Here is a 27,610-nt window from a genome sequence, read left to right on the forward strand (position 1 = left end):
TTGGGCCTTTTTCAAGAGTTCAATCTGTCAAGGTTTCCTAGGGTAAATGATGATGGTTGGACCAACCAAAAAACTGATTATGGTTGGACCAATTAATAAAAATGCTGATTTTACCAATATTTTTTCGAAAATTGAACCGTATATCTCCTGAAAGTTATAGCGTATTCTATTTTCATTGAAATTACATCGACTTTCATTAAAATTTCTTTAAATCTTTTATATTATTTAGAATTTTGTCAAGGACCACTTTGAGCACAGTTGGGGTACCTAAATAACCCAACTTGTAACATTCACAGGAGTCCTATTCTCTATAAAACAAATAAACTTTTTGCTTTCTACTAATGCGAAAATATGTAAACTTTATGCTAGCACATTAAAAAAATATAATTTTCTATTGCAAATACAAATAATTAGCGATTTAGGATCAACTGAATATTATCATGGTTGGACCAACGACTGATTTTGGTTGGACCTAACCGTTACTACGAGACCAGCTCTGTTTGTTTACAGTTCATTTCGCGCGTTGAAAACTTCAAAGCTGAAAAGATTGTTGAACTCGTTGAACTACATCCTGGAACGGTATCGCAAGTTGTGCGGTGGATTTATTTAGCCCGCAATGAAAGGGCAAGTCTAACTCCATGACTTGCCCTTTCATTGCTGGCTAAATAAACTAGTGATAATTTATCAATTACGTGATTTCATCGGATATCAGACGACACTCCAAAGCAAATATCATCCAGGCTGGGATTCGTCCGCTTCTAGTGCCAACAATCAGCAGACCTGTTGGCGGCTGCACTTAGTACGCTCATCATGGATAACGTGGCGGAATGAACAGAATATCTACACGGTAACAATCACACAGAGGCGGTGGGACTCACTTCGCATCTTCGACGACTCTGGTACGGATTGCAAAACTACTAGGTACGAGAAAAAACGAGTAAATATCGCCAAAACCGAAACGGCTCTCACTAACCCAGCTGCTAAGGGATGCAACCCGGATATTTTGGCTGTGATGAGACGCACTGCGCTGCTGGCCCAGCTTAAACGCCACCCGGATATTAAGCCTTCAGTTGATGCCGAAAATGCACTGGAATGCAGTTTTTCCGTTGCGTTGTGAGAAGGTGGCATTGCAGTAACGTCTTATCTTGTATAATAGCGCCCCAGGCTTTGGGAACGAAGCTGCGTGTATTTTGAGCAGGCGATTTGTTTAAAGAATACTAAAAAAATAAAACGTTTACATATAAAACACATACCCAAACCCATTGTCTTGTTTCATTTCACTGTATTTATCCTCATAAAACACTGGTCTTCCACATTCATTTCGTACTACATCAGAGAATAGAAATCCTTTAAATGCAAATAAAACTTGCGAGAATAACCGTATGGTGTTGATATTTAATTAACAATTTTCTGGGAAACAATGTTATTTCGTCCTTTTAATACAGTGAGTGACTAAACGATACTGATTTTTTTTGAAAATAACATTCTTCTTTCAAAGACACCGTGTGGTCCAACCATTATCAATGTACTGGTCCAACCATAATCAGCATTGGTCCAACCAAAATCAAAATAGTCTGCTAAATAAAAACGATTTTTACAGTGAAATATCAAGTAAATTATAAAACTGTGGTACGTTTCAGAAGCTAGAAGAGTAGAGCTTTCCACCAACCTTTAGTTTATTATAGAAAAATGCTATGGTCATAGGAAAAAAACGACTTGTGTTTCGACCATGTAGTAAAACACGCCAAACTGGTCCAACCATCATCATTTACCCTAGTCAAGATGGCTTTTCTAAACTCAAAAATGGCATGCGGAAGTTTTGGTATAGATTGAGTCCAATCGGTTTTAAACCGTCGTGATGCGGACAATCTCCTACCTATCGGGCGGTCTAGAAATAGGTCCTCTCTCTCTCTCTCTCTCTCTCTCTCTCTCTCTCTCTCTCTCTCTCTCTCTCTCTCTCTTCTTGGCGTAACGTCCTCATTGGGACAAAGCCTGCAATCTCAGCTTAGTGTTCTATGAGCACTTCCACAGTTATTAACTGAGAGCTTCCTCTGCCAATGACCATTTTGCATGCGTATATCGTGTGGCAGGCACGAAGATACTCTATGCCCAAGGAAGTCAAGGAAATTTCCTTTACGAAAAGATCCTGGACCGACCGGGAATCGAACCCGTCACCCTCAGCATGGTCATGCTGAATACCCGTGCGTTTACCGCCTCGGCTATATGGGCCCTCAGAAATAGGTCCCTGTTTTTTTTTTTAAATACTTCACCATTACCTTTTTAAATAAAAATAAACACCACCTGTACAACCCCACATACGTATGTACAAGCTAATATACTCTCTAAAATATTTTTTCATTTGTGAAAACATTCCAAGGATTCCTCAAGGAAATACTCCAAGGATTCCTCCAGGAAATGCTCCAAGGATTTCTCCAGGAAATCTTCCAAGGATTTCTCCAGGAAATCCTCCAAGGATTTCTCAAGAAAACACTCCAAGGATTCCTCAAAAAAATCCCCCAAGAATTCCTTCAGGGGCTCCCCCAAGGATTGCTCCAGAAAATCCTCCAAAGACTTCTCCAAGAAATTCTTCAAGGATTCCTCCAGGAATGTTCCCTAGAATTCCTCAAAAAATCCCTCCAGGAAATCCTCCAAGGATTCCTACACGCAATTTTCCAAGCATTCCTCCAGGAATTGCTTTTAGGATTCCTCCAGGAAATCCTTCCAGGATTCCTTCAGGAAATCCTCCAAGAATTCTTTAGGGCATTCTTCCAAGAGTTTTTCTAAGGATTCCTCCAGGATCTCCTCCAAAGCTTCCTCCTGCAATTCCTCCAAGGATTCCCTTAGGAGTTCTTCTAAGAACTTCTTCAGGATTTGTTTCAAGATTTACTTTAGAAATTCTCACAAGAATTTCTTCAGGATTTGTTTCAAGGATTACTTCCGGAATTCCTACAAAAAATTTCTTGGGGCTAGTTTCAAGGATCTCTCCAGGAGTTCTTCCGAGAATTCCTCTGGAATTTTGCTCCAAGAATTCCTAATTTGTTCCAGATGCCTTCAGGAAGTCCTCCATGGAATCTTCCAGGTTTGTTTTTTCTAGAATTCCTACAAGGAAATCCTCAAAGAATTCTTCCAAGATTTTTTTAAGGATTTGTTTCAAGGATATCCACAAGAATGCCCCCAAGGATTCCTCCAAGAAATCTTTCAAGGGTTTCATCAGGAATTCTTCCAAAAATTCTCTCAGGAATTCCTCCAAATATTTCTTCATTATTTATTTTAAGGATAGCCGCAGAAATTCCTCCAAGAATTCCTTCAAGGTTTGCTCCAATAATTTCTCCAAGAATTCCCCCAGGGATCCAAGCATTCCTCCAAGGACTCCCCTGTGTGAAAAAAACAAAAAAAAATTGTTATTGTTTCAGTAATTCCTTTGGTAATTTAATTTGAGAATACTTTTTACACTTTCCTCGATTTTTTTTTTTTGTAGAAATCTTACAGTTCATTCTTTCGTTAATGCAATAGGTCATGACCCTGGAAATTTCTTTTTAAATTCCTTTATATTTTTTTCGAGAACTTTTTCGTTATTCTCTGTGGGATTTTGATTTTGGTGTCATTCGGAATTCATCCGGTAATTTCTATGAAAAATATTTCAGAACCCCTTTGAAAATTCTTTCAGTAATTATTTTGTACATTCCGTCATTAGTTCCCATAAAAATCTTAAAAAAAAATTCTTCGTGACTTTTTCAGTATTCCTGTGGCAATTTTTTGGGAATGTTTTTGAGAGTGATTTGGAAATTGCTTCCGAAAATTTCTTGTGGAATTTCGTCAGAAATAGCTTTGAAAATTCCTCAGTCAATTCTTTGGAAACTTCTTCGGTGGTTTCTTTGGTAGTTCCTTCGGAAATTTCTTGGAAAATTCCCTCCACAATTCTTATGGCAACTTGATTTTGAAATTTCTTTAAAAATTCTCTCTGTAATTTTTCGTTCAGTGGAAATACCACAAACAATTAGTTTGGGAATCGCTTTCAAAATTCTTTCGGCATGGTTTTTAAGAATTTCCTTTTGAAAACTAGGTGAATTATGTTGAAAATTTCTATGGAAATTTCTTAGGAAACTACTTGGTAATCTTTTCGGCAATTTATTAGAAATAGATTTATTCAATTCCTTTGGAAAGGTTACACGACTTCATTAGGAAGTCCTTGAGAAATTTAATTGGTGTTCATATGGGAAGTTCTCAAGTAGTTTTTTGATTTGGAAAACCTTAGATATTATTTTATGAATTCATTTCTTAGCTCCTACTGGAGTTCTTTAGATAACTTCTTCGTACTTCTTCAACAATGTATTGTTAAGTATTCATGTGGCATTTTTTTGGGAATGTTTTGGCAATTGCTTCCGAAAATTTCTTGAGGAATTCGTCAACAATTGCTTTAAAAACTGCACAAGCAATTCCTATGAAAACTTTACGGTTATTGCTTTTGAAACTTCTTCTGCTATTTCTTTGGTAATTCCTTCAGCAGTTTGAAAACTTTCTCTGCAATTCTTTTGGCAATTTTATTTTGAAATTCCTTTAGCAACTCCTATGAGTTTTTTTTTTGGAAATTTCTCAAGCAAATTCTTTCAGCATATTTTTTCGAGAAAGTTTTTGAAAACTAGTCTGTAAATTCTGTTGAAAATTTCTATGGAATAATTTACAGAAACTCCTTTGAAGCTTTTTTGCTATTAGTTGGGAACAGACTCATTCCGTTGTGAATTTCTTCTGTAATTTCTTTTAAAATTGCTACAGTTATTCTAATTTCTATAGTGGAGCCTCGTGGCCGTGCGGCTAGCGTCACCAAGCGTATAAACATACCATGCCATGGGGTGAGGGTTCGATTCCCGCTCCGAGTGATGAAACTTTTCGCAAGAAATGTTTCTTTCTCGTATCCATTGGTGCTCGTAGTGTGTGATGTGTCCGTTTTCTAGTGATAGTTTCGTTCAGTCTGTACAGCCTCTGGCTGAAGACAGTGTCCGTGTCTTTTTTTTTATTGTCAGTAATGACTCAGTGGCAGTTTTTTGTGAATGTTTATGGTAATTGCCTTTTCTTAGGAATTTCGTCAACACCTTTTTTATGATCTCTCAAGCAATTATTCTATTTTTTTTTCAGTTTTTGCTTTGCGAACTTCTTTAGCTACTTTTTTTTAATTTCCTTCAGCAACTTTTTTTAAAATTTCCTCCGAAATTCTGTCTGAAATTTTGTTTTAAATTTCTTAGCAACTGGAAGAAGATGCAAGAAAATGGCATGGCAACTGGCTATAACATTGGTCTGGCTGTCATCAAGCGAAGCTAGCTGGCTGGATCTTGAAAACATCGGGCTTGCTCTGATTAGTTTCGTATATAAAAAAAGATGTCAATGATTTTTATTTTGGATTTAGGAGAAATTGTCAATTTCCTACAGAAAAAAAATCAAAAAGTCTTAAAGGCTCAATTCCTTTAAAAATGATTTCGTAATATTTTTGAGAATGTTTTTGCAAACTAGTTTGTAAATGCCGTTGAAAATGTGTATGGAAATTGTTTCAGAAACTACATGGAAATCTTTTTGGCAATATTTTTTAAGGAAAAGATTTATCCAATACCATTATAAAAATGCTTTAACGATTACCTTAAGCAATTTCTTTGGAATTTCACTTAAGAAGTTCTTAAGCGTTTTTCGAACTTTATCGATAAGTCATTTCAGAGCTCCTTTTGTAATTCTGTTCTGAAAAAAATCCTAATTGGTAATTAATTAAAATTCTAATTGGCCGTTTCTGATTTTCCAAAGAAGTTGTCTGAGAAATTAAAAAAAATGAATGAAATAAAATGAACGATGGAATTTTGGAAAAAAAATCCCAAGATAATTGTCTGAGACACTTCCAAATTAATTGTTGAAGAGTATTTCACACGAATTGTCAAAAATACTTCCTATGAAATTTTCGAAGAATATTTTTTTAAATTAATGGATTTTTAAAGAAATCGTTGGATTTTTCGAAGTGACTACTGTAGAAATTGCTGATCAAAATAGCAAAGAAAGTGCAGAAAGAATTTCAGCAGAATTCTTGTTGAAATTTTTCAAACGAATGCCAATGGAACATCAGAAAAAAATCTAAACACAAACTTTCCGGGAGAATTCTTGAAAAAAATGTTGAATTATTATCTAAATAGATTACCAAAAAACAGCTCAACAAGTTGATGAAGGAGTTTCAGATATATAGTCGATATTTCTGAACAAATACTCAAGAGTATTGACGAGTAAATTTAAAGAGATTAATGAAGAAACCGTAAAAAGGTTACCGAATGAATTCCCAAAGCAACCATTACAAATTTTTTGCTGAATCAGTATATTGTCAATAAATGTTTCCAAATGCACTGCCGTTGCAATAAATATCCCAATGAGCTCTGCAAGGAAATTCCTTGAAGGAATTCTAAAAAAGTTGCCTATTAAACTTCTAATGTTTTCCCAATGGAATTCCATTCATTCAACCATTTTTCTGGAAAATGTTTCTACAAATATTTCCACCTCATATTTACCGAAACATTTTCCAGAAAAAAATTGAACTCAATAAGGACTGTATCGGAAATTAACTATAAACATTCAAAATGCTCTATCTCGACGCACGGTTGATCTTTTCATTCCGGTTCTTCTATGAAATCTTCACAATATAGTTAAGTTTAGAACAGCTTGAAGAAATTTGGAAAATGTTTAGTATTATTGAAAATATGGCTCTATGAGTATACCACATAAAATAACAATCTGTACACACAGCATTTTAATTTTAATTTTTTTAACGTTTCAAACATCTCTAGCGAAAAAAATTTGTACGGAAAAAAATCTGGAAAATAATGATTATTACTAGCAGTTATGTACACATAACATATCACTCAAAACCGACTTTTAAAATTTTTATCTTGGATAGAAAAACCTTCAACATTAAGAATATGGTCTATCCCAAATAAACACCTACTTTTTGGTCGAACTTTGACGCTCTGTTTTAAATATCTTTAGAGGCTATAAAATTCCGTTCTCTGGCAAAACTACCTCTTCAATAGATTTAAATACATACCCAATCGAAAAAAATGCAAATTTTTCAACTTTATGTATTTTTTATTTGCGTAATCGTTCTTTGAAGACGCATAAAAAAAGAGTTCCTCGAAAAATTGCCTTTTTTCATTTTTAAGAATTGCCCTAAACTGCGGAGGAAATTTTTCTTGATAAAAATAATTTTCCTATATCATGAGCATTCTGGAAAAGAATATATTTGCGCAAAAATAAGTGAAAAAATTAAATATTTTCCCACAGTTTTCGCAATTTTAAATTTTCAGGAGGTGTCCAAAATTTTAAAAACATGTGTGCAACCTTTGAGATAAAAGTCCAAATTAAATGACTATTTTTTGAAAATGAGAACTGCCATTCTTTATTTAAGAGATTTATATAGTGTCTCCAAAAATAAAGTTATGTTTATTTCGAACAGATTATTTTTCAGGCAATTGTGAACGTTTATAGTTAATTTCCGATACAGTCCTTACGAAAAATAAACTTTTTAAATGGACATTGATCATAATCACATTAATATCATGTTTCGTAAAATGATAAATTATAATAAAAATTATAAATTATAAAATATAATTTCTTTCACGTGTTAAAGCTGGAGGGCTAAGGTAAATCGAAAGTTTGAAATGAACATCAAAACTCACTGTAAAAGAACAAATATATTGTGTGTTATTAGAATAACTTCTTTTTAAAAGTGGCACTTGAAAATAATTCAGTTGTACATTTCAGCCAATAAAAAGTTGATGCACAGCAGAAAATTTCATCTGGAACCTTTTTCTTTTTTTTCTCCTAGAGCCAACAGCATTTCAAATTTATCTTGATAGTTTCGACCAAGGGTCGAAACTGCCAAATATTCCACGCTTCGCCCAACTTCTTTCAACTCCCTGACAAATTACTCCGAAGACGATACATTTCTATTTGCTTTGAATCCAGAGATACATAGATTCAAAACTTCACTAGATAATTAGCGCCACCTAGCGAAGAATTCACTAAACTAAATGCTAACTAACTAAATGCCGAATCACCAGATTGCTTCTGAGCTTCTAAAGAACTTTACCGAAGGTTAGGAGTGGAGTTATACTAGTTTACAGCATTTCTGAATCCGATGAGGTGATAATCGTTGCTACATAATAGAATCATGTTCTGAGTCCGGAAATGCGACGAAAAAAATGCAATACAGTACAGGCTGAGTATGTAGAAAGTTCCTGCCAGCAATCACTCAAGAAGTTTTATGAGCGATTTCTTTCAAACACCTGGGCTTAACAATTAAGGGGCTGTCCATTAATTACGTAAGGGAATTTTTACGATTTTTAGACACCCCCTCCCCCCCTTGTAAGATTTTTTGTATGACAACCCAAAAATTTTTGTATGGCGCGTAAGATTTCTCAAACCCCCCCTCCCCCCATAAACCCTTACGTAATTAATGGACAGCCCCTAAAGAAGACTTGCAGTACTGCTGAAAATCGGGAGTCACTGCTAGCAGCGCCACTCCGGATGAATGTAATGTGGCACTATTCATGATAGTGTGAGTACATTTTCATACTCGCACCAATACACTCTTACTCTTTTACACAAAGGTACCACCTTAGCTCACCAGGCGGCGGTGCCGTCAGTGACGCTTGCCGTTTGTATGGGAAAATAAGAGAGTTGCATGTCTTCTTGATAAAGTAGTCATTGCAATTAATCAAGACAAGTACTTCTTGTTTAATTCCGACGTTTCGGCTATTGGACTCGGCTTTCTTCAAGGGACATAAACTTGCACCGTCCCTTTTATGTTCTTTCCCTACACACCGTATTCGGTTTCGCGGTTGCATTGGTGGAAACATACGACAGCTCCCCTTAAGTAGGCTGAGTCCAATGGCCGAAACGTTGGAACTCAACAAGTAGTTGGACTGAAAAGCCACCCGAAAACAGCATGTGTAACTTTTTTTTTTTCAAATTAGATTTGGAAATCATATTTTACACATACTGGGGCAAAAGTTCGAATTGTGGGGCAAGAGTTCGAGTAATGTGACAACTTTAGGTAATAACCTGAAATTCTTCAAAATGTACATAAGGGAGGATCCATTAAGTTAGCGTTAGCGTAGTTACGGTATACTTCGTAGATTGGATACTAACAACATTCATGTACCTTTTGCTAATCTTGCTCGGATTGCTTTTCGGAACAAGGCCGGAGAGTTAACTTTGCTCCAATCTTATGCAAGAATACCAAAAGCACAAAAGCCATTATTCCCGGCCACGCCCATCTTTACCGTAACTTGGGATAGGGGAAGGAAATGTTGATGCAGCACTTATTGAAGAGGCCTCCGACTCAGTGACACTCCCATGTGCACTACGGAGTGGGTGGTTGGGATATGTATTATGTAGGTCAAGGATTCGCCTGAAAAGCTGGCGATGGACCCACGGCATTGGTTGTTTACTTGGTAAAAATTTAATCTTTTGAAAGCCAGCAATCAAAAGAGATTTTTTTTTCTATTTATTGTTTAAATAATTATGTTTCTGCTCAGTGAGAGGCCCAAGCAAAACCGATCCTTCCAGGGTCATTGTAACATTACAATAACTATTTAAAACGCGTGAGAAAAAAAAAATGAAAAAAAAAGTTGGCGATCGGAGAAAAAAACATAATTTACATTAAAAAAAGCGAAAAATACATCTGAATTTAGGAGACGAACCAGCCAAGGGCTGAAAGTTTCTTTAATAAAGACAAATCAATCAATCTGAATTTATTAAAAAAAATATGAGTTGAACGAAAATAAAATCAAAAGTTAATTTTTCTATTTATTGTATAGATAAGTATGTTTCTGCTCAGTGCGAGGCACAAGCAGAACCGATCCCTCCAGGGTCATCGGAACTTTGCAATAAATGTTCAAAACGTGAGAAAAAAATTGGTTACTCGAGAAATAACAAAATAAAGGGAAAAAACAAACAAAAAATCGCGTTAAAAAAACAACATAAAACATCTTAGTTTATCTACAATAAAAGTAAAACAAGATCGCGTAAAACGAGTAAAAAGTTGGCAATCCGAACAAAAAAAACACATCCACACCCGCGACATTACGAGGACACTCGGCTCTAAGAAAAACGACGCGGACAACGTGGTCTACCCGCCACCGAATGATATGGCGATCTTGACCCTTCAAAAGATAAGAAGGATGTTTCGTCGTCCCTGCAGTCGGGTTGCCTGCTTGTACATCTGAAATAGAAAACAGTTTTAAATGGTAAACAGTATTAAAGGCTCACAACAGTTACATAATTTTCGGAAATAAATTTCTCTAGACATAGACAAAAAATACCTGAATCCTTCTGAAGCAAATAGTTTATTAACAATAAAAAAACATAATACAAAAAAAAGTATACCAAATTGTGATCTTGGAATGTTCCTGCATTTAAATTAACAAACCTACAAAATTACAATATCAAAATTTGTTATGGTAGATCTTACGCCGTAATGCAAAGAGGATCCATTAAGTACGTCACGCTAAAATTGGAAATTTTCTGTTATGTGCGATAAAACTCTACTTTGTCATATTTATTTGTTTATTCATTTATTTTTAACTTTTAATTTTGTAAGTGGGAAAAGCCCCTTTGAGTGCTCTATTTGTCTTGTTTAAGGCGAAACTGGAAACATTTTCTCATTTTTTTGGTTTTTGATTTTTTTATTAAATAACGAAGCAATATTTTCAAAATCGGTTTTCGTGCACATGTAGAGTATGGATCAAGGTATCTTCTGAATTTTTTTGATGTGGAAAATGTTTTCCATTTTTGCAAAAACCATTTTTTAGTGAAATTTTGTTCAAAAATGGTTTCTGCAAAAACGAAAAACATTTTCCACTACAAAAAAAAATCAGAAGATACCTTGATCCATACTCTACATGTGCACGAAAACCGATTTTGAAAATATTGCTTCGTTATTTAATAAAAAATCCAAAACCAAAAAGTGAGGAAATGCTTCCAGTTTCGCCTTAACTGGAAAATGAGATAGTTTATCAGTCATTCCACTATGTAACTTTTTGCAGACAACATCCTTCTCTCCTGCGAAGAAACTTATAAACAAAGCCAAACAACCTCGCCGAGAAACGGTGACGCGACAAGGATATTAAATTTCTCATTAATCACACCCCAAATTAGAACGCACACTAACAAATGAAAAACGGTATACCGGGTTCTACCGCCGACAACGATGCCGGGCCTGGCCAGATCGCCGTCGAATACCGTGTTCCGTTTCGCACGATTCACATTGAAAAGGCGGGTTTAGGTCCGCAGCCGCTGAACCTTAGGCGCGGGGAACCCCGTCTAAATCTCTCCATCCCACTACCACCTTATTCGGTATCCAAACTCTGCGGAATTCTCATCGGTGCGGTGCGGTTCGGCTGCTTTTGTCACCGTCGTCGTATCGCATCGTCAGCTTTCATTCGGAGGAGGCGGCTGGCGAGCGAGATGATGATGCCAGAGCCAGAGGAATCAATATTTTGTTTTGGCACTTGCCGCCGCGCCGGCCGTAGAGTTCGTCGAACTTTCTGCACGTGGTAGACGCGATGAAGAACTTCCAGTCACGTCTCCATAATGGGAACCCCATGCACAGTGGGATGACGAACGAGGGGCTCCGAATTAGAATCAGCCCAATTTTTCGCGCCTGCTAGGTCCTTTCTTGTGGTTTTTTTTTGGGTATTGCTGGGAACCGATGAAAATGGGACCAGGCAGCAGATGAAGGTGAGTCGTTGGATTTAGTCAGTTTCATGATAAGGATGCCGTGTCGCATTTGTAAGGGACAAATTGTAAATGAGATAACGTTAGCTCACATCAAGTCTGGCCAGGAATACGTCTGGGTCGTATGAAATACCCAAGTATGTTCTTGTTTCTTGTTCAACTGGAATCCAAACTCTTTTAAACCGTAAACCTTTTGAGACCGGGGGTCATATATGACCTCTTAAGGCGAATAGTTCACACACTAATCTTATTCCTGGATACACCTGCTTTGTAACCATTCCTATATCATTTTGGAACATTCTTGGATATCCAAATTGTCATGGAGTTCAGTCCTTGAAATCTACAGTAGCCATCTCTGGCATATTGAATGACGTTGCAAAAACCACCATGTTTACTGAACCTTCTTAGATATAGTTATATACTTTTGGGGCATTTTGGGGCACCCCAATTGCCCTGAAGTTTATTTCTTGAATATCCTTGGCATGTGCATACGAACTGCTTTTTTTACCAGTTCATAATTCATTTTAGCACTTTTTTTTCTAATTGAGTGAGCTTTCAGGTCCACCGCGTGTCATGATTTATAAATAGGGCCGCATAAAATTCGAGACATTTTTTGTTTTATTTATTTATATTCTTCTTGTAATCGCCTAGTCGTCGGTCGATGTCCTCAAAACCGCCAGCAAGTAGGCTGCATGCGTAACCGACATCGACGTCGTATCGCAGCCATCGTCCTTTGATGCTTACGCGACATCGAAAACGGTCCGGTCGGCGACGATGTATGCCAGACGAAAATTGGTCCCCTCCACCGACCGTCTGCTTTTTGTGAAAGTCTCCAACCTTTTCTGGGGCTCCATGATTCGAACGCGAAAGTGTGTGCGAGCGAAGGCTTGTAGGACGTATACGAATGAAAGCCTCTTCTCGGTCGTTTTTGGCACAACACGCGGAGGAAATGTGTGCCGGCCGATCGATATGGGTAGACGCCTTCCTTCCTGCCCCCTTCCGGTGGTGATGGTGTGGTTGCAGCATTTCAGGCGGCTTCGCATCCCACATGATGCTCATTTATGAAAATCTTGTGCGGGCCCGCAATCAGGACACGCGGTACTCTATACGCTGGGGAAACCCCTCCTGCTAGCAGGAGTGGAGTGAGGTTTGGGTATGAGGAAGAGAGCAAGAGTTCCACCAGACGACTAATGCGTAGGAAAGTCGCTATCGGAAATAAATGTCACATAGGAAAGGACCGAACGGGGTGGAGTAAGGAGGAGTGCCTGTTTTGGCTGTTTGTCAAATTTGGGTTCGTCACTTGACGGCACACTGGGTGAAAATTCAGAAGTATGAATAGATTCCGATAGAATTATCGACCGGATATATATTTTTCATCCATGTGCACAACATAAACACGTGTTCGATCAATAAATGGAAATTCAAATTTGCTAAAAGAAATTCATGCGCTCCGGAGGGAATCGAACCCACGAGTCTCAATTCGCTACACGGGTGCTTCTTATTCCTCCAAGCTACGGAGCCACTTGTCTGTCTTCATCGCCTGGTGGTGTAGAACTGATCTCGATACCATTATAGCACATGGTTTGCTTCTTTTCACAATCTAAATCTCCTTGTCAGTCTTGTAGAAGTTTCGAGAACCGTCCATAAACCCATTTTTTTTAAATTTTGATTTCATGACGATTTTGAAAATCTCTGCTAGTCTATTGGACCAAAAAATGTTACTTCAGATAGATGTCATGTACTCAAAAGTGCCAACGAGTAATGAACGAGAAGAATATGACCAGCTGATAAATTCAAGTGGCTAGAACCTGACTCAATAGCAATGCAGCTTGGTAAAATTAAAGTTGGTTACTCAAGGTTTCCAAATTTCGGCACCCCACCCTCATGGAAATGACTTTAGAACATTATTTATATATTAGCTATTAGCAATAGTTGCTGAAACAGGATTGGCATTCCGCACAAAAACTGTGCACAGTGCTGCTCATTTTTATTTTGAAACCGTTTACACTGAGAAGGAAGGCATCCCTGGTCTTAGTCCGAAAGAGTCAACACAAAACTAACCCTTCCAAGTGTTTAAGGCCGATGCGATACAAAAATTAATTATTTTTCGAATCAGTATTATTTTTTTGTCAGTTGCTTGTTGAAAAATGAAAATGCAAATGAGAATTTCTTAAAAAAAAACTTTGCTACAATTCCTGATGAAATCCTTGGAATACTGAAGGAGTGTTAGGAGAAATTTCCAAAGGAATTTCTGGTGGAGCTACTGAATGGCTTTCTGGTATCCCTGAAGAAGTTCACGGAAAAATCTCTGGTCGAAATCCTGTACAAAAGAATCAATTGAAGAAGAAGTGAAGAATTCCAAGGGAAATACCCGAATGAAAGTTTTTCTTGCGATATTCGTTGAGGAACACCTGAAACGAAATTGCAATGTAAATATCTTGAACGCTGTTTAGATAAATTTCCGGAAAAATCCCTTCGGAATCTCAGAAACAATATTTGAAGAATTGGTTGGATGAAGAACTGTGAATATTCTTAGAAAAATCTGCATAAACTTTTTAAAGAATTCAGACAGAAATTCCAGGAAAATGTTTCTGGACAAATTTTTGAATGAATTTCTGAAAGAATACTAGGGGAAATTCTGAAAGATGCTCTTGGTGGAAATTCCGGAAGAATTTATGGGAAAATACTTAGTAGAATTTCCGAAGAAATTCATGAGGCCAAATCTGTGGAAATTTCTTCCATATATTATGGATGGATTCCTGCTTAAACCATTGAAATAAATTATCCATGAATCTCTGAAGAAATCCCTGAAGATATTCCAAGAAAAATTGCTTCGCGAACATTCAATAGAATCCAAGATGAAATCCTAGGAGGAATTACTGAAGGGGTTCATGTTAAAATACCTGTATAAACTCATGAAAGAATCACTGGAAAATATCTGAAGAAATGTTAGGGAAATATTTAAAAGAATAAAGAACAAATTTCTAAAAAAAAGAATCCATTCCTGGAAAAAAAATTTAAGAAATCCGTGGAGAAATTTCTAAAGGAAACCATTGAAAACTTTCTTAGGGATTCTGTGAACAAATTTTCGAAGGAGAAACCCCCACAGGAACTTGTTAAAGATACCCTTGAAGAATTTCTGACAAAGAAATTCTTGGAATAATTTCTAGAGAAATTTTAAGAGTAAATTCTAAAACAACTTATGAACGTTTTTCAAAAAACAAACGATAAATAACTGAAGAAACTCCTAAAGATATTCCTGGAGAAAATTTCCAAATGCATCCTTGAAAAATATTTCTTGAAGAATTCTTGAAAGGATCCCTGGAAGATTTTATGCAAGAATCACTAGAGGAAATTCTCAAAAAATCAATGGAAAATTTTGTGAAGGAAAACTTTGAGACATTTTTGGAGGAATCCCTAGAAAACTCCCTCTCGAGAAGAATTCCTGAAAAAATCCCGTAGAATTTTCTTCAGGAATCTATGAAGAGATTTTTGAAGAAAGCCCTGGCGAAATTTCTTAAGGAATCTCTGGAAAATTTCCTAAACGACTCCCTGGGTAAATTTTAAAAAAAAAAGTTCATTAAAGCTTTCTTAAGGAACCCGTGAAGAAATTTTTGAATTATAAACCCCTGCACGAACTAATTAAGGAATCTCACCAAGAATTTCTGACAAAGAAATTCTTGGAGTAATTTCTATAAAAATTTTCAGAACAATTTCTGAAACAACCCCAGAAACCCCTAACGATTATTTTGAATGAAATCTTGGGATGAATGAATCCTTGAGAAATTTCTCAGGGAAAGAATTCCTTTTCTCTCTGGAAAAATTTCTGGATTTTTTTACAGGAAGCCATGGAGGAATTTCTACAGATACTCATGAAATTTATAGAAAAGTTTCTGAAGAAATTCAGGGAGGAATTTCTAAAACAATCCATGTACGGTTTTCTAAAAGAAATTGTTGGGCAGATTAGGGAGTAATTCCTAGTGGAATTTCTGAAACAATCTCTGAAGAAATTTTTCTAATGCATTCTTGGAGGGTTTTTCGAAAACATCTGTGAAGGATTGCCTACGGAGAAGGAATTCCTGATGCAATTTTCGGAAGGCTTTCCGGAAAAAAATCGGAAATTGATGAAGAAATCCATTTTAAATTCTTTGAAACAGTTCTGGGGATCTATGGAAGATTTTATATAAGAATCCCTGTAGGACATTCTTAAGAAATTCATGGGTGATTTTGTAATGGAATACTTGGGGACATGTTTGGAGGAATTCTTGAACGATTTCCTTCGGGAAATTTCCGAAGGAATTCCAGAGGAATGTTTAGAATGGCTCTCTAAAAAATCGAAAGCATTTCTGAAGGAATCTTTTATGGATTCTCTAAAGAAATCTCTGGAAATATCTGAACAAATATCTACATGAAGAAATCCCAGGACGAATTTTGAAAAAAAAAAACAATAAGAACTGCTAGAGGAATCTGTGACGAAGAAGTACTTGGAGAATCTTCTGAAGAAATCCTTAGTGCAATTTCTGGAACAACCGTTGAACCATTTTCTAAAAGAATTCCCCCACAATCAACTGAAGAAACCTCTATCGAAATTTTTGATTTTTCACTGGGGAGGGTTTTCTGAAGAAATTTCTGGGGAAAATTTAAGAATGAATCTTTGAATGGTTCTTCAAAAGAATTCTTTGAGGAATTTCTGAAAAGATCCCTGGAAGATTTTCTGTAAGACTCCCTGGAGAAAATTCTCTAGAAATCCATAGAAGATTTTGTAAAGGAATACTTGGAGACATTTTTGACCGGATCCTTAGACTAAGTGATGAAGAAATTCCAGAAAAACTTCCTCGCTGGAAGACTTTCTGGGAAAAACCTGTAGGATTTTCTACAGAAATCCATGAAAAAATGTATAAAGAAATCCATCCAGAAATTTCTGGAGCAATTTTCAGAAGAATTTCTGAAAGAAACTCTGGAGAAATTTCTGAAGGAATCCCTGGAGGATTTTCTAAGCGACTCTCTGGGGAAATTTCTAAAAAAAGTCTACTGAAGACCTTGTCAAGAAATCCGTGAAGCAGTTTTCGAAAGAGAAATCCCTGCAGTAAATTCTTGAAGAATTCCTCCTAGAATTTCTGGCAAAGAGTAATTTCTAAAGAAATTCTTAAAACAATTACAGAAACAACCCATGAGCATCCCCGAGAAATAATTGAAGAAAACTCTGGAAACATTTTTGGAGGAATACGTAGATTAATTGCTGAGGAAATCTCTGAAAACCTCCTTCTCTGGAAAAAAAAATCTGGAGAAAAAATCATCCTTTTGGATTTTCCACAGAAAGCCACGGAGGAATTTCCAAATATATCCAAGGAAGATTTTTAAAAAGAATCCATCGAGAAATTTGTGGAGGAATTTTCAAAAAAGTTTCTGAAGGAAGGCCTGGAGGATTTTCTGAACGACTCCCTGGGGAAATTTCCAAAGAAATCCATTAAAATCTTTCTTGAAGAATCCGTTAAGAAGTGTTTGAAGAAGCGATTATCTGCAGGAATTTCTTGAAAAAAAACACGAAGAGTTTTTGACAAAGCAATTCTTGTGAATAATTTGTGAAGAAATTCTTAGGGAAATTTCTGAAACAACCAATTTTTCAAAAGGATCTCTCGAGAAATACCCCCAATAAAAGTTCTGAATTAATCCCTAGAGAATAATTTCTGAAGGAATCTGAGGAGAACATTTCCGAACGAATTCCTGATTTTATCTAAAGATTTCTGAGGAATTTCTGAGGGGAACCTCAGAAGATTTTTGTAAGAAACCTTGGAGGAAATTTTCGAGAAATCCATGGAAGATTTCGTAAAGGAATGGTTGGAGAAACTTTTGGACGAATGCTTAAAGCTATCAATGGAAAGTTTTATGGAGAAATTTTCTGAAGGATGCCCTGGAAAATTTTCTGAGGAAATACTGGGAAGATTTTTTGAAGCAAGTCATGCATGATTTGTTAAAGAGTTTTTAGACAGGTTCTGGAGAAATTCTTGGTGGAATTTCCGAAACAATCCTTGCAGAAATTTTCCAAATAAATCGTTGGATTTTTTTATCGGTGAAGGAATCCTTAAAAAAGGAATTCCTGGTTGATTTTTTAGAATATTTTCAAAAAAAAATCCGAAGAATTTCTGAAAGAATCCCTAGAGAAATTTCTGAACCTATGTCTAGAAAACTTCATCAATCAGGGATTTGCCGAGTTTCAGAAAAAAATCACGACGCATTTCTGGGAGGAACCTGTGATGATTTTTCTAAAGGAATCCGTGGAGAAATTTCTGGGAAAAAATGTGGAGAATCCATGCAAAACTTTTAAAATGATTTTGTTTAGCCTTTAGCCTGGTGCATTTAAAAACTAGTTGAATCACTGTTTCAGCCCTATGTTATTTCAGTTTTTTGATGCATTCAGCCTTCTGTATTTTCAGCCTTTCGTGTTTCAGTCTTTTGTTATAACAGCCTTTCGTAATTCAGCCTTTTGTACGTAACCCAAGCTCACAGATATACACATGGGAGGATGAAAAATGGCCTCATATACCCAATGATTCTTATTCAACCCCAAAACACAGGTTTCTCTACCATCAAACAGTTTTGACCACCCGTCGAACACATTGTGATTCATAGGCAAATTCCGAATAAGTTTTTTTGGCATCATTATGGGCGTGCGTGTTCTGTGCTCTGATTAGAGCATTGTGCGACTAGCAACTCATGCTCGCTGGTTCTTCGTCGCTTGAACGAGACAAATTTACGCTTCGGGTGTTCTTATATATATATATATATATATATTATAATGATAGACCTCCATTTGTCGAGCGTGCCAAAATGGTCTGCCAGAGCTCAGAGTCAGAGTTTTACTTTCGTAAATTTCATTCTACCGACGACGACCGCACTCGTCTGCACGTGACAACCCCGTTGGAGCTGTAAAAGTTCATGACCCTAACCTATATCAAACAGAGAATACATGACGACTGAAACGAGTTAGTCTCAGTTCTCCAACAGATGACTGAAAAAAACCGTAAGCCGCATTTACACCTGCCTCAGTTTGGGCTCGGGGTTCCTCTTCAACATCCCCATCGGACGTCGTTGACACAGATCCTTCCCTCCGCCTGCTATCATCCAATCGAGAGAGATGAGAGACCTCCACCGGATCGTGGCATGCGCACTTCTTGGCGCGGTCTAGAAACATACCATATCCCTTTCGGGACGGAGAGCAAAAAAACTAAAATTTCCATACAAATTGCTGAATTTAGGCTCTACAGAACTCACAGACTTTTTAATAAATCAACACTTTTTCTTTGGAATTTACAAGAACTACTCTTTAACTTTCGATTCCTAGTTTTGTCCACCTAGATAAATCAAAAAATAAAAATTTGCGACAGATAAAACTTTTTTTATGTTTTACAATTTTTGCTCACTTTTTGCACAACTTGTTGTGGCAAATCTCACACACAACATATACAAAAGTATGTTTGCACACATACAAGTATATGTAATGGCTCAATATATAGGGTCTGTCGGATTTTGGTATACGAATAACAACGCGTTCTAATTTACCGTTTTATATTTCTGAGATATTTATTCCGCACCGCCGTACAACTTCTCGGTCCGTTCGTTCACACACAACTCTCACCTCCCTTACCCGGCAACCGCCTCGAGCTCACGTTCACCATCTCAGTGTAGCCAACTGTCCCACTCTAACAATTATCTATCAAGTCAGGGCCGGCGTTAGGCTAGACCTGACATCCCCCCTTTACTTAATAATCATGAACAGCGTTGATTTGGTAATCCTTCAAATATGTTGGCACCCGAAGCGATCGTGATGGACGTTGTTCTTGAAGAGGCATCAACTCCGTTTTCCGTGGCGAGTTTGGAATATCCGCTGTTGACTTTTGTGAATCTTCTTCGACTTCGATTTGTTCGGCGCCTCCAGTTTCCAACGACGTGTTCTTTATTAGCGGTTTTAGATGAGCTACGTTCCGGTGTATGATGCGGTTCGATTCCGTTGAACATAGCGTTGCATCTGATCCCGTCACTTCGATAATCTTGAATTCCTCAGGATGAAAAGTTGTAGAAAGCTTGTTCGATTTGCACATTCTTTTAGCCACCACGGTGTCTCCTTCCTTGAACTCGGAGGGCTTTGCATGGCGGCGGGCGTTGCTATACTCAGCGTCCTTGAGTTTGTTGGTCCAATCCTTGTCGCGTACCTCCTCCCCATCCAAAAGCATTCTTCTATGATCGATTCCCGGCAGCTTGTCACGCAAGATTCGTCCGAACATAAGCACCGATGGTGCTTCTCCGGTTGTAGCATGTGGAGTGGAGTTGTACATAAGTAGGAAGGTACGTAAGTCCCAAATCCAGTCCTCACTTCCAGCTTCTTGGCTTATTTTCAGATGCTTTAGGATAGTTTTGTTCGCTCGCTCCACCTCTCCATTAGCTTGCGGCCAATAGGGCGTGGTTCTGCGAAGCTGAATGCCGTATTCTCGACAGTATGCTTTCAACTCCTCACTAATGAATTGTGGACCATTATCCGCCTTTATGGTTTCCGGAACGCCAAATCTGCAGAAAGATTCGTGAAGAGCTTGGATGGTGTGTCTTGCCGTGATCTGCTTCATAACTACCACTTCGGTGAACCTGCTGAAATAATCAACTATGACAAAAAGGTTGTGACCAGAAGGCAATGGCCCCATGAAATCCACCGCTATGTCAATCCACGGTTTGATTGGCATTCTCGTTCTACGGAGTGGTTCCGGAACCCCAAGCGACGAGACTAGCGTGCACTGTTTACACCGTTTGACACAGCTTTCCACTGCTTTATCCATCAACGGCCACCAGACCTTTTGTCGCAAACGCCGCTTCATTGCTGCAATACCTGGATGGGCTTCGTGGGCCAAGCTTATTACTCGATCTCTCAATACTGTTGGGACAACTATACGCCTTCCTCTGAGTAGTATTCCATCGACGCTGCATAACTCGGTCTCGTATGGCTTATAGTCCTTTGGGAACTCCTCAAAACGACCAATCTCCAGAGCCTTTATCACTGCTTGAAGATCATCGTCATTCTTCGTCTCATTTGCGATTTCGTTGAAGGTCATTGCTACCGGCACCGCTTGTTCCGCAACAGTTCGTACATATCCTTGCGTAGTTTTGTCGATTGGATCTGGGGAAGACGTTGTTAACCGGGAAAGCGAATCGGCGATATTGGCTGAACCTGGTATATGTTCTACCTCGTAGTTAAATGCCTGTAGTCGTAAAACCCATCGTTCTATACGAGCGCATGGGCGAGACCTCGGGCTAAACAAAAACGCTAATGCCTTACAGTCAGTTAACAAGCTGAACTTAATCCCTTGTAGATATAGCTTGAATTTCTCCACACTCCAAACAAGAGATAACGCTTCCCTTTCCGTCTGAAAATATTTCCTTTCAATATCTGTTAGGGCTTTGCTTGCATAGGCAATAACTCTGGTTCTGCCGTCACAGTCTTCCTGCAACAAAACTGCTCCAAGACCAGTTGGGCTGGCATCGGCAATTAGTTTTGTGCGGTCCTTAGGATTGAAGAATCCTAGGTAATCGATATTGCAAATATCGGTCTTAATTTTCTCAAAATCCATCTTTTCTTTCTCAGTCCATTTGAAACAAACGTCATTTCGAAGCAGCTGCCTTAGAGAGTCCGTTTTTGAGGCCAAATCTGGAATGAACCGGCCAACGTAGCATACTAATCCCAGAAAACTCCTAAGTTCAGACACATTCTGTGGTTCCCTAAACTTTTCAATTGCATCGATTCTGCTCTCCGTTGGACGTACACCATCGGCGGACAATACATGGCCAAGAAACTCCAAAGATCTGACGTTGTATACACACTTTTTAGTGTTCAAGAGAACTCCATACTCAGCCAATCTCTGAAGAACCGCATTTAACCTCTCATCATGTTCCTTCTGATTCCGCCCATGAACAATCGCATCATCAAGATAAACAATGACACCCTCCAGCCCCGCAAGAACAGATTCCATCACCTTCTGGAACAGTTCTGGTGCGCAACTAACGCCGAACATTAGTCGTTTGTACCTATTGCAGAAGTATATGGATGTATTGAAAACAGAATATAAATTTGTAGTTCGTTAGTTCATTTATTTTTTTTTGTCGTGAGTAATTACTATGCATGAAAATAAAATCTACCTGAAAAGTCCGTGTTTTGTGATAAACGTGGTGATGGGCCTTGACTTCTGAGAGATTTCCACTTGATGGTACGCTTCCTTAATGTCAATCTTCGAAAAACGTACCGCGCCATTCAAAGAGCTCAACAGTTCGTCAACCAACGGAAGTGGATGGGTTTCTCTCAGCACTGCTCGATTTGCTTGGCGCATATCGATACACAATCGAATCTCACCTGAATCCTTAGTTATCGGAACCATTGGGGACACCCAAGGGGACGGACCGTTGACTCGTTCAATGATATCCTGTTGTAGCAGGCAACGCAGTTTTTCTTCGATCTGGTGTTCAAGGGCAATTGGAGGACGTCTATAGGGTTGCTGGACCGGTTGTACGTCCACGTTGATCGGTATTTCCACCACTACGTTCCGGAACTTGGGAAATGGCTCTAACTTTTGGTCCCTCACAGCACCCACATTGAACCCTACCTTCAGAACCTTGAGACGCTTAGCCGTGTGATCTCCGAGTAGACATTGTTGGCCATTTTCGACGATGTAGAATTTAGCGAAGTCCTTATTCCCGCCAGCTTCAATCTCTGCCACAAATGATCCGGTAATATCCATGGGCTGTTCTGATGCATACGCTGTAAGGCTCCTATCGACCACAGTAGACATGTTCTCTACACGAACACCTGCTTCTTTCATTTGTTCCCATATCTCTCGGTTAATGATGTTGGCGTCCGCTCCCGAGTCGATGGTCATCGGCACTTTGACTCCTCCGATCATGAACATAAAAACATTCTTACCCATCGCGTAGAAGATGTACTCGGTTTGATCTTTTTCCGTTTCTTCGATTACCGCTCGAATGCGCTTCGGCTTGGGTTCCCCTGACATCGAAACGGACTCATGTTCTCGCTTTGCCGGTTGTCTTTTGGTGTAGCACCGTTTAGCCCAATGACCAATCCTACCACAACTAGCGCATTTCGTAGCTTTTGCTGGACAGTCCAGACTTCCTTGGATGTGTCCACGTTTGCCACAGCTGTAGCAGATAAATCTGTCGGTTGACTGACCTCGCTGATAACGTGAAAATTGATTCCCCTTGAACCTGAATTCCGAGCGAGTGTTCCGAGAGGCTTCTGGATACTTCCGCGGAAAAGATTGACGAATGGCATGAACTTCTTGTTGCTCTCTCTTCCATACAGACGGTCGACTCAGGTCTGTGGATTTCTGTGAGGATTCTGCCAAGCTAGTCCCCAATGCGATTGTCTCTTCCAAAGTCCTGTCTTTCTGAAGAAGTTTGATGCGCAATTCCTCGGAAGTACAACCCTGCGTAATACGATCAGCGATCAATTCATCAACCACTGACGAGTCATAACCGCATCTCGCAATCTGTTTCCGAAGTCGCATTACAAAATCCGTGAAACGTTCCCCAGAGTTTTGAGAAATTTGGTGGAATAGGTGGCGCTCAAACGTTTTGCGACGGAATGGCTCAAAGTAGTCATCTAGACATTTAACAGCTACATCATAATATGGGGGATCAATGGTAACGTGGGGTACGTTGTCTACTCCAGGAAGGTGTCTCAGTAGGCTTTGAAGTCCTGGTCCCCCCAGATAGGCTAACTGTGCACGTTTCTCATACTGTGTTTCGATCCGTTGAGCCACAAAAAATGACTCTAGATCATATTTCCACGTCTCCCACTCGGTGGGTAGACGGCTTGACTCAATCGTCACGTCGAATGGTTTGATGCGACTGGAATGGTTCATGATTTCGTTTCGCTTCCAAGCACAACCACAACTTTTCCGTTCCGCCAACCACTTGGCCGACCACGCTACCGCGTTTTTTTTTTCGATAGACAAAAACTTATTTTCCCCGACGATAATCGGCCTGTTTGCATCCGGTACACTTTTGTTTCATCCTCGCCGCCAAAATATGTCGGATTTTGGTATACGAATAACAACGCGTTCTAATTTACCGTTTTATATTTCTGAGATATTTATTCCGCACCGCCGTACAACTTCTCGGTCCGTTCGTTCACACACAACTCTCACCTCCCTTACCCGGCAACCGCCTCGAGCTCACGTTCACCATCTCAGTGTAGCCAACTGTCCCACTCTAACAATTATCTATCAAGTCAGGGCCGGCGTTAGGCTAGACCTGACAGGGTCCATATAGCCGAGGCGGTAAACGCACGGGTATTCAGCATAACCATGCTGAGGGTGACGGGTTCGATTCCCGGTCGGTCCAGGATCTTTTCGTAAAGGAAATTTCCTTGACTTCCTTGGGCATAGAGTATCTTCGTGCTGCCACACGATATACGCATGCAAAATGGTCATTGGCAGAGGAAGCTCTCAGTTAATAACTGTGGAAGTGCTCATAGAACACCAAGCTGAGATGCAGGCTTTGTCCCAATGAGGACGTCACGCCAAGAAGAGAGAGAGAGAGAGGCTCAATATATAAAACAATTTACATCAGGTAAATCAAAGACTTAACTGTTGAAAAAAATACGCAAAACTGTTGTTGCTCAACAGCACAATTGTGTTGGTTCGTCACGAAAGGGATATACGACTGCCTACGGCGCGGCAGTAGAAGTAGACCGATGGTGATGCTTGTCGTCCTACCTGTGCGGCGTGACGGACGACAACCGGCTTCCGACCTGGTTTCCTTTTCGGAGAAGTCAACAAAAAGGGCGAAATTGGGGAAACCCGCACCAATGCTGGCTACAGTTTAGCTTGGCTGCTGCTAGAGACTCTACGGCAGACACACGGCTGCTGCTAGATTCGTGAATGGACGGCGCCTTGGCGGTAGGTTCGAGAGAGGGATGAGAATTCCAAAAATGTTGAATTGCAGAGGAAAGTGAAACGTGGGATAAGATTAGAAAACTGGCTATGGGACGGGGATTTGATTGAAGAACGTTTTGGTTTGTTTGCGTTTAGAAACTAGTTTGGTTACACTTTCAAATGAAATTTCTTAAGAAAAATATTCTTCAAACAATAATCCGGCACCTAAAAGCTGACAGATGAGTCATGATTTCGCGAGAAATGTGTGTTTTTATGTAATAAAATTACACCATGAAAAAGGTCATGATAGCATGACTTATTTTATCGTAACGTAACCTTAGCGTAACGCTTTAGATAATTGTTGACAAAAAATGGCAAATTAGGTCATGGAATCATGAAGCATGCACTCTGAAATTATGAACATTGTTTGAAACAATATAGAAAATGCTGGAAAATTTGAATATTGCGGCTTTGAAAATAAGCTTTTTCAATGCCGATCGCACGGGACTCCTTGACTGAAATAAAAAAGTGGCTGACAGGCTTACATTGCGTAACGTTGAGAGGCACCAAAATCTGTTGTTTTTATTAATGGTATTGACACATTCTACCGTGACGTTACAACGTTTTGACGCCTTTTCTGTCATATTCGGATTCCCTGTAAATTTTCCAATAAGTACGATCTGTTGAACAGTTAGTTTTTTAAAGACACGGACACCGTCTTCAGCCAGAGGCTGCACAGACTGAATATGAAAACTGAACACTAGACAAGGGACACACGGAGCATGCACCAGTGGATACGGAGAAGAAACTATTCTCACGAAAAGATTCATCGTCCGGAGCGGGAATCGAACCCTCACCCCTAACATGGTGCGATTAGAAGCTTGGTGACCCTAACCGCACAGCTACGAGGCTCCACAGTTAGTTTTCATTGGGAAAGTATGTTAAAAATGAGAATGAGTAGTGTGACGTTACAACATTGTAACGTTGCGCTACTAATTCCCATTTTAAACATACTATTCCAATGAAAACTAACTGTTAAACAGAACTTATTGTAAATTTTACAAGGTATCCGAATATGCAAAAATATTTTAGGGTTTACGGTTGAATTTACGAGTTATAGTGGAAAATCTGACAGAAAAGGCGTCAAAACGTTGTAACGTCACGGTAAAATGTGTCTATTATAACTCGGAGTCATGGTTACAGGAATCAGAGTCATGATTTTATGACTCTGCGGTATGGTTTCCTGACACATAACGCTTTGTCGTTTTTCGCATGACGACTTCTGACCATGGAAAAGGTTAAAATTTGTCACGATAACTATAATTTTTTTGTCATGATTACAAATCATGGCATCGTTAAACCTAATAACCTAATAACCTAATCCTTCAGATGCGTTTCATGAAGTTACAAGCCGTGTTGAGGCGTATCAAGACAATTTAGGTGGTTCCCGAGGCTTTTAGGGGGCTCAACGTATGTTTAAGTTGTGCTTCATAGACGGTACGGGGAGAGTTCAGAGGCATTTCAATGCATTTCAGGGTGTTTTGAGGGTTTCCAAAGAGGTTCCGGTAATTATTGCGGGCTTCACAGCCTTTCAGGTAAGCTTCAAAGGCGTTTCAGAATTGCTTCAAGAAGTTTCAGGGCGTTCGCATAGGCTTCAAGGCTCCGGGGTTCAGATGCTTTCAGGAGAAATCCAGAAGGATTTTAGAGGCATTTCAAGGCTTTTTTATCTGTATTAACGAGATTTTTAGCCCTGGGCTAGTTCATCTCGGGACCCACGCTTTACTTCCCTTCCGAAGGAAGAACTCACATTTTGCGAGTTGGTCGGGAGTGGGATTCGATCCCAGGTCCTCGGCGTGATAGTCACGTGCTTTAACCATCACACCAGATCCGCTCCACCATTCTGAGGCTGTATTTTTCAAGATTCTAGGTCACTCTCTTTTAGAATTATTATTTATTGAAGAATCTCTCAGAATTATTATTTATTGGAGAATACCTCACATAGATTTTGTTATTCCTCTTAGGGTTCGGAAGAAATCCTTCTCAGCATTCTGTTTTCTTTGGAGCAGTTCCTCCCAGAAATCCCTTCAGGATTCAGGAAGAATATTACTCAGTAATCAGGAAAAATCCTCGACATGATTATGGTAAGATTCTGTTGAGATTCTGCTGTAATAATTTAAAGTATTTTAGAGAAATCACTCTCAGAGTTCTAGGACAATCCCTTTCAGGAGTTAAGGGAAATCGTTTCAAAGATTCTGGGGGAGTGTCTTTCAAGAATCTGAGGTAATTTTTCTGTTTTATTTGGGAATACCTCTCAGAATTCCAGAGAAACCTTCTCAGGGTGCTGGAGAAGCCCATTCTAGAAGTTTTCGTAATCCCTTCCAGGGAGAATCCTCAACAGATTTTAGGAGAAATCCCTCTTAGGTTCCTAGATATATTTCTCTCAAGAATCAGGAAGAGTCCCTCTTATGATGTCTCTCAGGATTCTGGGAGAATCACTCGTAGAATTCTAGGGAATACCTTTGGGGATACTGGCAGAGTTATTGTTAGCATTCTAAAGGAATCCACCCAGGATTTTTGGGAAATTCTGGGAGAATACTTACTATAAAAATTTCAGAAGGAATCCTATCTCCCAGAATTCTGTGAGAGTATATCTCAGATTTCTTTGGCAATCCCGCCAAGTATTTTGAGGGAACCATTCTCAGGATTCTGGAGTATTGCTCCTTAGGATTCTAAGCTACCCTTTTCAGGATTCTGGGTAATTGTTTTTAAGTTTGTGGAATTCAGCTAAGAATTTCGGAAATCCTTTTTTTGTGAAAATCTCTTTTAGTATTCTAGATGAATTTATTTCAAGAATGTGGAAGATCCGCCCTTGGATTTCCTCCCAGGATTCTGGGATAATCCATCATAGGATTCTGGAACAT

The sequence above is a fragment of the Aedes albopictus genome, chromosome 3, assembly GCF_035046485.1.
Source record: "Aedes albopictus strain Foshan chromosome 3, AalbF5, whole genome shotgun sequence".
In the NCBI taxonomy this organism is placed as follows: Eukaryota; Metazoa; Arthropoda; class Insecta; order Diptera; family Culicidae; genus Aedes; species Aedes albopictus.